Source organism: Panthera onca, chromosome C2 (genome assembly GCF_046562875.1).
Source record: "Panthera onca isolate mPanOnc1 chromosome C2, mPanOnc1 haplotype 2, whole genome shotgun sequence".
NCBI lineage: Eukaryota > Metazoa > Chordata > Mammalia > Carnivora > Felidae > Panthera > Panthera onca.
In genome coordinates this window covers 113918634-113931194 of record NC_138347.1, presented here as the reverse complement: position 1 = coordinate 113931194, position 12561 = coordinate 113918634, and the positions used below count along the sequence as shown (strand labels likewise).

General features: G+C 33.9%; 1 protein-coding gene across 3 annotated transcripts in view; it reads left to right on the top strand.

Annotated features, from left to right (window-relative positions):
- Positions 1–12561, top strand: part of TSC22D2 (TSC22 domain family member 2) — a 53221-nt gene that overhangs the window by 23079 nt on the left and 17581 nt on the right. Inside the window, exon 2 of one of the 3 annotated variants that reach the window (XR_009612118.3) lies at positions 2676–2834. The exons of the other annotated variants lie outside the window; for them this stretch is intronic. The gene's annotated coding sequence lies outside the window, so the exon portion shown is untranslated. The remainder of the gene's footprint in view (positions 1–2675; positions 2835–12561) is intronic. 3 annotated transcript variants of the gene reach the window in all.

Below are 12561 nucleotides of genomic sequence, written 5' to 3'. Positions count from 1 at the left end.
CTTGGCTCATCCACAGATATAGGTTTCCTTTACTGTGTATGTCTTTTTATATGTAAGTTTCTTAGAATACACTGTCTTTCCAGTGTTCTTATTCTGTTAGGTACGTTTGGACTAAAACTTTTCCGTAAGTGTATCTTTGATATTCTTAGCTTCCTTTCCCCAATACGTCATCTGTGGAAAGACTATACTTAATTTATTGGGAGCATACAGAGTTGTCCCATTCCCCCCTTTTTTCCATTTAAAAAACAAGCATTTCTGATCTTTAGAAAAGCAAGCATTGATTTATCATGTCTAGGATTTCTCCAAACAATGTAGTGAAGTTTTTAAGGATGTGGTTTACACGTGAAAGTGAAATTTTATATCAGACCAAACCTAAGCACATTTATTCAAATAGCAAGTTCCTTTAGGAACTCTTGCAGATTTGTTTGATTTTGCGTATCGGTTTTCAGATGACTTGGAAGTTGTAGATCATCCACTTTCTTGCCCCTGTGCTCTCTACATTGTTCTATCAATATAAATTTGCCATAAAATTAGCTAAATCATGGTAAACCTAAGCCTAGTTCTTCCTGGACTATACCATAAGAACTTTCAATAGCATATACTTGGTTAAATGGGATTTTTCCTTCTCACAAATTGAAAAAGAAGGAAATGATAAATATAGCAAATGTTCAGAATTTGTTTTTGATAGCAATCTTGCCAGAGATTCAAGATTATGATTGATCTATTAGAACAACTTTCTAAATAAATATTCATTTGGGGGAGAATTCTAATTTTAAAAAGAATATCTAATTAGTCTTAACTATGTTCATCTACAAGCGATTTAGTTACCCAATTTTATTTCACATTTTTAATAAGGATTTCCTACATTTTGGAATTTAGTCATTGAAACCCTTCAAATGTGACCCCTGTACTTGGTAGCAGCTAATTTTGAAAATACATGCTGGGGGAAAAATCTGATAAGGAAAATTTTGTATTTTTGAATGTAATATAGCTCTTAAGTCCTAAATTTACCATACATTCGTGTAATGCACACACTCCTTAAAGTTTTTTTTTCTATAAGCTTCATAATAAAATAACTAAGTTTGCTTTATATGACTGGTGTGATTCTTTACTCCAGAATCTTTCCAGGCATTTATCGTTAACAGTGCTTATTGTTGGCAGGCCCTTTAACAGAGGGCCAGGTAGTGTGGCTTTTAAATGGCCAGTCCATCAGAGCCTTTACAGACAAGCAAATTACCAGCATTACAGGTACATATATTTCAGGAAGCATTTACTCTGCTACATATGTCTGGGTATTGTGCCTTCTCATGGGACTTGTCCCATAAAAGAGTACATCATCAAAAAGGACTTTTTAAAATCATGGTAGTATTGTGGTTGATAGGAGACAAGAGTTGCTTAAAATGTTTTGATAATATGTTAATGAAATGACCATGACTTTAAACTACTACTTACCTCATCGTTATGGGTTTTTGCCTTCACCAGGTGATTACATTATAAGGCTGTACTTTGACAAAAGATAGTAAAGTTGTATGATTTTATTGAAGTCAAATGTGTTGTGAGATTACATTTGGAAAGATATTTATAAATTGGAAAAATTCTAATAGTTCTTCAGATTGTGTAGGAGACTTTTAAAGACTGTGTGTGATAGAAAAAAATCCACTAAAAGTTAAAATCTGTAACAGCATAACTCCAACCCTCTACATTTGGGTCGAATATTTCTGGAGATTGCTGCAGAGATTCCTTTACAATGCTGTCTTTGAGTTTTCTGTGGCTTTGCATATATTGATCTTCCTCAGTAATGGCTTCCTTTCCCCCCTTTCCCTTGCCCTGTTATGTCTTTTTATTTAGAGGGATAATTGAAATTGGCAAAAATGTGCCCATGAATGTGTGGGCTGCCTTTTCTGTGGATTACTGGCAACTAAAAACAGAAATGAGTATTCACACTAGATAGAAAATGTTACAAATATTACCCTTCAACAATTAAAATAGATGCCCAATTGAAAGCTTTCTTGTAAAATTTAATAAATTCAAGATTATTCTTAAGTAATTTTTTATCATTTATTAAATATTCCTACCCCTAATTTCATTCTGTGCCCACACACAGATGAGCTGTACGACCACTTCTGAACAGGATACATTGTTATGTCTGTTATATAAAATGCATAATAAAATTTTATTCTATCATGTTGTCTAATTTTTAAGTTGGAGATGGTAGAGACAGATTAGGATTTAGGTATAAAAATTGAATGCTGTCTTGAGCATTTAAATGATCGGTATGGATTATTACTGATCCAGCCACGTGTGCTGTATGTAAGTCTAGAAAATCATGTGGATGTGAACCAGATAATAGATTCAAGTGCCATTCTACAGGACTACAAAACTGTCTGTAGCAAGTTAATGGTGTTACATCATAATTTCTGGATCATGATCTTAAACCTTTAATTGGTTTCCATTTCTCCTTGACTCTTTACTAACAAGTATTCCTGATGGCCTGAAAGTCCATGTTGAAATTTAAAGTTTGAAGTATCCAGATTAAATATGAAATTATTTTACATTAAAAAAATTTTAAGTACAAAATATCAGTTGTGTAATCATGGTAAAACATAAAACTTTGCTATAAAAGATTTTTAAAGGCTATTTGATTAAAACACTTATTTACTTAAACTCTTTGCTAGAATTTTTTTTAGAATTCAGCATCGGAGGAGGAATGTGACATAATAATGATCGAAAGCCGAAAGTTTAAAAGTTGTGATGCCCTCACATGGTTGGAGGGTTATTCTAGCTTCTAAGGACTGAATGTTGTCCACAAGAGTGTCTCATCAGGTCATAAATTGGTAAGACTTAATGGATTAGATTTTATGTATTATACCTGATGTTATTGTATTGAGATGAATATTTATGAACAAAATGAGCACATTGTATAACTAAGAGTATAGTACTAAATATAAGTTCAAACTTGGAATTTTAAATACTTGGGGGTATGTAATCCTTTCAAAATTTCATGAGGCTGAAGGCCGTATCTTTGCAGTGGTGTTTAATAAATAGTCAGTTTAAAAAATAAAGTGACATCCTGTGCTATAGTAACATTATTTAAATATTGCTATTACATCTGCTGTAGATGTTCACAGTGTAGTTAAGAGCCCCCAAATACTTTCTAGTTATTATCCCAGGAGAGATTTGAGGGCTAATATATTAATCTTTTATTAGAAAAAAAAAAAAAAAACCACCTTACATCCATTTTTTCATACAATATAGTTTAAATTACTTTTATTGCTTCTGGGATTTTATTTTTTGTTAATAAAAGGCATTTTTCTGCTAGATGTCTGTAAAAATAAAGCCAGAAAATTTTTCTGTTTCTGTCTTAAGAACCAATATTAAATGAAAATGATAAACTTATAAGTCAATATACTTTTTTGTATGCCCTGAAAATAAAACATTTCCTTTCAGCATTGTATTCTGCTTGGGAAACAAAAATCTTTAAACTTGTTTTATAGGTCTTCTTATTTCACTTTGTTTTACACAGCTGTATTTTGTAGGAGACTCTTAAGGAAAATACAGTTTAGACTAGGATAAGATCTTAATCTTCAGTCTTCAAAAGATCATCATCATATTTTGCTATTTTGGGTTAAGTTTTATGTCCAAGGTCATAAAGTTGTAGAAAAAGTATGTTCATTAACGTATGGTGTACATATCCTGTAAGTGTATCAAAGATTTTTTGAAATTATATAAATAGGCTTCCATATCTATGTCTAACTTTATTCTCAACCAGAGATATGTTAGTCTCTCCCTTACATACATTCTATCTTTTGAATAATATTCTAAATTGTTTCTGATTGTATTACATGACTTTGATCATATTATATAAACTTAAGTTTCTTAAAGCAGTAATTACAATCAGTAGTAGTCTGGAAGGAAATATCACAAACTAATAATTGTCCCATATTCTATAAGATTTTTAGTTTTTATTTTTTTCCTTTACTACAATAATTCTATATACCTTGGGTAATTAGGAAAACAATTTCTAATTTCTTTAGTGTAGGATATCCATCTTTGGTAGTCAATGGGTGGGTGGGCCTCAAGGGATCATGAACCCTGTGAAATTTTGGATGAAACTTTATGTTCAGTTTTTGGTGAAAGGTTCAGAGCATTTGTCAGATTTTCAAAGACAGTTGAATAACATTTGTTAGTGAATGTATTTAAGAGACACAGCCTTGTAATATACCTAACTACATGGTGTAGGAAAGAAATTTTTAATGAGTACACTGATTCTGTAACTCTTACTGAATTTTATCCAAGGCTGATTTATCATAAGTGATCATTAGACTGATGGAACAAATCAGAGCCTACCCACTTTTAGTTTAGGAATTTCATACTGTCAGTCTCTGTGCTCAAATGTTGATTGGATTTCTCCACAGGATAATTTAGTTTTGCTACTGAGTGGTTACTATGTATCAGGCACTACCGCTACCTATTTTTGGCATGTTACTTAATTTTCACAACTGTTGTATTATGTAGGTAGTATCCTCAGTTTACAGAGAAGGAAATTGAAAGCTTAGATTGGGTAACTTGTTCATGTCACATAGCCATTAAGTAGTGGGGCTGGGATTCAAATCTAGCTTTCTAACTGGAACTATGACTCTCAATTGTATGTCGGTATGCAGAGAGTAACCCTGGGGAACTTAAAGGATAAGGGAGAATTTTATATTGAGTGAAGACATGAATATATAAATTTGATTTCCTTTGAACCTAACTAGCAATGGGTCGTCCTTTATTATAAAACCATCGTTTAAAGCACTTGTCCAAAAAACTAATTTGATAAGTTGCTATTTAAATATGTATTGCATTCGAAAATAACTTCTATTTGAATTTAATGCTTGTGATTTTAAGCAACTATATATGTGTTAGAAGTATTTAGTATTTAGTATTGTACCAAGTGTAACCATTAAGGAACTCGCCCTTTGATATTTAGGATTTATAAATAGCAAACAATGGGAAGCAGTTTAAAAATCTACTTTGAACTGCAAATGTTTCTTTGGGTAGGGAATGAATCTCATGTAAAACCTTCTACTAAGTGCTATATCAGTTTCCCATTTGCCCTTAGTTGTGAAGAATTCTATTAAGATACCTCGTCAGTGTTTATTTTTAAAACATGTATGCAGCAAAATTTATTTTTTAGACACATGGTTTTTATTTTGAGTCCCTACTTTGTGTAAATCCTTTTCTATTTAATTTTATTTTCAGATGAGCTTCAAACGTTACAACCTTTTCCTAAGTGTTTATAATAAAGTTCTAAGTAGGACTTTAAGTTAAATCCACAATAATAGTACTGCTTAAAACAAAAACCAGTAAAACTGTAAGAATTTGTTTACTCTTCAGTTAAGTTGAACTAGTCTGCATATCAAGTATAAACTTAATTTCTTCAAGACCATGGTTTAAGGTGTACGACAATTTGATAGGTCATCAGAACATGAGAATATTTAGAAGTCTTTTTTTCAGTAATATATTTGAACCCCAGCTTCTTTAGTAGTAACATATTCACCTTTTCAAAATTAAAACACAGAATGTTTGGGAAACAGAATAAGAGCCATCGCACCTAATCCAAGTGTTGAACACAATTACTGTCTCGGTGTTTGCATATTCCCTTCCAGACTTTGAGTACATATGCAAGCATATCAACAATTGCGATCACAGTTATGTAGCTTTTAAATAGTTTTTAGTGTTCCACAAATTTCTCCAATTTGTACAAAGCTGATACTGGCATGTCATAGGTTTTAAATTTGTGACTGATAATTTTGATATCTCTGATACCGTCTCTTCTAGTTTTTCGTTCTACCTCACTGGTTTCTTCTCAGTCCCCTTGGCAGGCTTTGCCTTTCTGTTTGTCCTTTTAAGTATTAATTAGTATCCTCAGGGTGCTGTCAATACCCTCTTCTCACATTCTTCACCATGCTAAGAACATGTAGATGGTTCTGAGTGTCATCTGTATATTATAGGAATCCATCTATATGCTCTAGGCACTAAACTTGTGGCATTTCTAAACTTGTACCTAGGCATTTCTCCTTAACATTCAAATTTTTGTGTTCTCCCATAGCCAGTTAATTGCAAAGTACTGCCACGTCTACCTCCTGAGTATTTCTTCAGCCTATCCGTCTCTCTCATCCCCATTTGGGACACAGTCCTTTCTTACGTGGAAATGCAGAAATCTTCTAACTGGTCTTCATTATTTGAGTTTTCTAGCATGGCTAACTGTACCTACTGTTGTGTCTTTTTACTTGTCTGTGTGTCCTTTTCTCCACCCAACTGTGGCACTTCCTTTACTAAACATTCTTTCCTGACCCTAGATCTTGATTATGTTTCCCCAAACACCCTCTAAAATCTTACCCTGTCATAGCATTTATCATACCTCTAACTTGTCTATCTCCCACACTTACATTCATAAATTCTGGGGGTAATGTTTATTCTGTAATGTGTCTCCATAATCAGCATCTGATAAATGTTTAAATACATTAAAATCCCCCTGAAATGTAGCATCATAAAAGTTAGTAACTGGGAAGAATGTTAGAAATTATACATTACAGGCAGGAGTCAGATGTAGAAACCACATCGTCTCACTCCTAAGTTAGTGTTCCCTGTGTATTTTATGATATTTAGATTTTGACCACTCTACCTTACTCATACAAATTATATAGTTAATATGTTAAGCGTTTAATATGTGCCCGACACTAATGCATTATCTCACCGAATACTGTTGTCTGATCCTATCATTATTCTTTGGAGAGGCCAAATAACTTGTGTGAAGTCATATTATAAAAGTGATAGAGTTAAGATTCAAACCTGGGTATGACTCCAGAGCCAAAGCCTTTTTATTCACTACCATCTCTGAGTTTATCTTCTGAGTCTAGAATTCTAAATCTGACTTGGAAGGGAATTTAGTGGTCATTTATGCCAACCACTTGTCTCATACTTGTCTCCTGTGTATAACATACCTTCTTAGTTGTTGTCTAGCCTTTGAACACCCCCAGTGATGTTGATCATGGTGTCCTGGTCTTCTTTCTTTTTACAGCTCATATTTAAACCTTGTAAAAATTCTTCCTGTATATCAGAAAATCTAAAATATGAAGCAGAAAAATCAGATGATTGCCATCACTGAAAGCGTTGAGTAAAGAGATTAGGTTTATGTAAAAATAAAAGCTGTATTGCGTATTCTGTGGAAACCTTCAAGTGAGAACATTCTCTAATTTAGTGTTTTCATAGCTGAAATAATTAAGAATATGGATTGCAGTTCGTAGCCATAAATCATCGGTGTTAATATAAATGCATTTCTAAAGGTTTTTTTTCCAAAAATGGGTAAGGAGACATTGCTTAACATCTTAGAGATCACAAGAATGCTTTCCTACTTCATAATTACTGATTCTAGTAAAGATGCAAAGGTTTCACAGGACTCCTTTATACTGCTTTGATCCACCAGTGTGTAAAAAGAGCAAAGTACTGTACATATGAATTTCTTCAGACTCCTGGATCTAGTTCACTTAGAACTTCCACTTGTTTGTGAGACATCCTTAAAGGCATGCCAATTTGAATTGTCTTCTTTATCTGATCTAACCAAACTAGCAAGCCTGTGGTCTCTTTCCACCTTCAAGATAGCTTTTGGGGTTTTTTTTGTTTTTTTGTGTTTTTTTTTTTTTCATTTCTTCTCTTTAGATTCTATTTTAATCATCTGTATAGAATGATATTGGCCAATTGAGAGAACTCACACATGGATATTTATGATATATGTTTATACAATTAAGCCTTTCATTAGGTTCACAAAATTATTTTCCCTAAGTCCATGATTCTAATGTAAAAGATCTTTGTCAAGGTTTTTATCCAAAAGATCTTTAGGAATTTTAAAGTCCACTTTATTTTCCACAAAGTCTTCTATGAGTTTTGTCACTACCACGATCACTTCTATGGAACTGCTGGGATTCACTGGCATAATTTTGTCAGAAGTAACCTGAAAGTACATAGAACTCTAGCTATTCTATTCCTCAGACTTAAACCATTTTTCTATTTACTTCAATTGCCATTAAATAGAAACTAGTACCCTTTCTTCCTCCTCAGTGAGTAACAACCAGAGGCAAGGAACATCACAAAAAAAAAAGGTTTATTGACCTTTTATTTAAGATGTTTTAGTCAATGAGAAAAAATTTCTCAGGAGACATGCCCATTTTTACTATGCTCTAGGGATATCCTTCTCATTAGTTTCTAATATTTAAATGGGTAATTTCATGGGGCACCTGGGTGGCTCAGTCAGTTAAGCGGCCGACTTTGGCTCAGGTCATGATCTCATGGTTTGTCAGTTCGAGCCCTGTGTCAGGCTCTGTGCTGACAGCTTGGAGCCTGGAGCCTGCTTCAGATTCTGTCTCCCCTCCCCCACTCCTGCTCTGTCTCTCTCTCTCTCTCTCTCTCTCTCTCTCTCTCTCTGTCTCTCTGTCTCTCTCTCTGAAAAATAAGTAAACATTAAAGAAGAAAAAAATTTTAATGGGTAATTTATTAGTTCTTTTTCCTGGCACGATTAGCCCACATAACATAAGTTCATGCTAACTTACAAAATACAATTAGATAACATATTAATACTATTTTATTCCATCTTTTTTTTTCAATTAAATGTTTAATATCAATTTTATGCAAAGTGTTATAATTAGTAGACCCTCCAGATGAACACACTTCCTCCCTTTACAGTTTAATTCAAGGATGAACATTTAATAGAGACAACAAAAGCAATTATTTATGGAAGAATGAAAAGGGTGGGGTCTGTTGGCAAGAAAGGAAGAGAGCAAAGAGAATGTAGGTGAAACATTTCCATTTCAGATGACTGTGTCTTAGTGCTAGAATCTAAATTGATTTAACAAAATTTGGGTCATGATATAATTCTTAGAATTCATCATAAATGATTTTACCCAATTTGAAGTATACAAATGATTGTAAAATTCTATCATTTACCATGTCTATATCACAGTATTATATTTACCGAGAAAAATTCAAGGACATACAACCCTTTAGATTTTATAGTAGTGCTGCTTTATCCTTTTCTTCATTGTCCTGTCAGAATCTCTTTTTGAATTAAGTAATTTTAAAGCAGTGATTCTCAACTGGAGTGATGTATAGAAGCAAAGCAGTACTTGTCCCACTCTTCTGATTTGTTTTCAGTAATATTTAATTGTTGAAATATCATGTAACACTAAAAGAAGGCACAGGAGATTTTTAGCTAAGCACTTTTTTTTTTTTTTTGAAATTTTTATGTTGAAATAATTCAGTTATATATCAGTGGACTTTGGAAATATCTCCCACAGTAAGTTAAGATTATTTTTATGCTAAACAGTCGTTATTGTTCAATCCACAGGAGTGCTGTGCTTAATAAATATTGATGTAAGTTTAAATCTCAAGCAATTTTTATTATAGCATATATTTTGTGACTTCCTTAAATCTTTAACATTTGACTCATTGACTACAAAGGAATCAAGTAAATTTAAGGCATAACTAGCATTATTTCGTTCTTTGGGTGAGGTGTAATACTAATCATAATTGATTTTTATTTGTACCTCACTGCTTCATTCACGATCTAAGATACACTGGAATAGTAACCTTATATACTGTCAGTCCAAATTTTATCCAAACGGTAGAAGGAACTAATTATTTTTTTAGTGTTTATTTTTTTAGTGTTGACAAATGTCATAATCATCACACAATCCTTTAGGGCAGGTACAACTATAACCCCATTTTACAGACAAGGAAACTGGTTTTAGTATGTTAACTTGCTATGATCACCCCACTAGAAGGTGGTGGAATTGGGATTTAAAACAAGCTTGTCTAATTTCTGAATCCTGTGCTCTTAAAACCACTTTATTATTCTTTGAGAATTTAGACTTTTGCTTAGGCAGCTGCTAAGAAGGAAGGTGTCTTGCCCCCAGAATGAAGTAGAGAACAAAAGAGAAGTAAGCAAGTGGTAAACTGATGACCTAGACAACTTTAGCTCTTCTGGGCATATATTCACAATACTTTATATTTGTTGAAAGTGAGCAATTTAATTTTTTGCTTACACCCAAGCCAATCCAAAATTTTTAAATATCCCAATTGGAAAATATTTATTGATTTATTAAAAGTAAAATAGACCAGAGTTTTTCCCTGATAAGATATTCTCTTCATTTTGTTAAGAGCTGATGACTGTTCCTTTAGTCTAAACTAGAATAAAGCATCTGTCTCTTTAAAAACTTTGTGATACTTTTATTCTTCTGGGTTTATCCCTATTTTGAAACAGTGCATTGGTAACCTTCATTTTATTTATTACTATCCCTGGACTTTGGGACAGATTAGGAAGAGACATAAGGTGGCAAAGAAAGACTAGTTAATAACCTAAAAACACAAGCTAGTTTTGATCAGAAAATCCTCAGGGCTAGCGTGATAGAATTTTACTTTGTCAAGTATGTTGTCCATACAATTATGTATGCTTTTTCTAAAAAGCTTTTATAAATAACATCTCTGTATCTTTAAGAATTGGGCGTAAGTGAAAAGATTAGCTTTGGATAAACAAAATTATCTTTGTTGCTCTTCACTGGTATTTGGCGTTTCCTATTCAGGGGGATTGTCTCATTTTCACTCATTTGGTTAGGCCTCATTGAGAAAATGAGATTGAGAGGATTTTTTCAAGAAGATCTGTTATTTTTTGAGAGAGAGCGAGCATGCATATGCGTGCATGTGTTTGTTGCACAAGCAGAGTAGGGACAGATGGAGAGGGAGAGAGAGAATTTCAAGCAGGCTTCACGAAGCCCATTGCGGAGCCCAACTTAGGGCTGGATCTCACAATAGTGAGATCATGATCTAAGCCAAAATCAAAAGTCAGACACTTAACCAACTGGGCCACCCAGGTGCTTCAGGAAGAATTGTTTACTATTTAAAAAATAATAGTATATAGAATGCTGGAGATGGAAAAGGCAACTGTGAGGCCTTTCAATTCAATGAAAGAAATAGCTTTCCGAAGAAGGGTAGTTTCTTCCCAAGCTCATCTTCCATTAACTCTTCATCTTAGTGTTCTCCATTGTTTTGGCCCCATTTGTCTTTTCAGTGTTTAATAAGCAAGCTCACCTCTCACGGTTTTGTGCCACCTACCACATTCCAAAAACTCTCAAATCTAGACTTCTAGGCCAGAGATTACTCTACAGTTCTAGATATCTATTTCCAGCAATGTTCTTTCTATATTTCTCCACCAGAATCTATATCCCAGAGGTCTCAAAATTCACCAGTCCCAAGTGAAACTTAAATTTCTCTTTTTCTCACCTTTATTCTCAGGTTCCTCTTTTACTCACTAACTGGCCCCTGCCTCTAAAATCTAGCCATCTTCCCATGACATATTAACCATCTCCCTACTCCTAGTTGCTTCCAAGCTAAAGAAACTCCAGCCATCCGTGGCATTTTCTTTGTTATATATGTGAATCTCTTTCCTTTATCATCCCTCTGATCTTTCATAGATCCTCTGTGCTTCAATTGTAAAAACTGTTTCACTTTTTCCTTGCTTAATACCTATGACCAAGCATTTTGCAGTATCCTGATATTTCTTCTCCCCCCTCCTTACTGGCTTAGTTCTTTTATTTATTTTTTTTTTTTTTAAGATCCACGTTACTATCTTTCCTTCTCACCAACCCCACCTCACACACATACCAAAAAACCCCAGATGTGAAGGTTACACTAAGTTCCATAAAAACCTTTGAAACTAAATGACGGAGAAAGCCCAGTGGGAGTAACTAGCCTCAGGACACAGCAAATCCGAGGTGAGGCCAAGATGCAGCATGTGTGTGCTAATTCCATATCTAGTGATCTTCCCACTGGTGGACATCATCTAACTTCATAATCTTCCAACTAGTGTTCATTGAGCATTGGGCAGTGTGCAGAGGAGACATGAGAATTTATCATTTTTTATAAAAGTGTCATCTAGAAAGATAAATGTTACTGAGATTTGGCTACATAGGAAATTAGAGGCAAAGTTTGTTCAAGATTATGCTCTGTTGGCTCTAAAGGAATTTGGATTACCTAGATGTATGAATTAGATATTAGCCAGCAAGAAGATATGGCAAGTTTCGTTTCAGACTGAAAATGAGGAACGAGATTAAGGAATATTTCCCAAATTGTTTGTTTTGAATTTAGCTAAAATGAAGCATTAACCATGTCCATTAGATGGCGAGGGCTACTTTTGGGAAAAGTCAATTTTGCCGTTAAACATGGGAAATAGCTTTGGAGGTGGTCTAGTACAGCTACCTTATGTTAGAACTAAAGAAAGAGGCCCCAGAGGTAAAGTAGTAAATGATATATTTAGGACTCAAATTCCAACTATACAATTTGTGAGTTCAGGCTTCTACAGCATTCTTTAGTAGATGGCTGACAGCCCATGGTAGGTTTTGTGTATAGCACATAGAGTTTTGTCTGGTGGGAGCTATTAGAACACAGTCTATGGTAGGTACATGGTTAGAGCCATAAGGATAGTGTGGGACATGACTGACTATACTACTTCTAGAAAGGTTAGAAAACTAG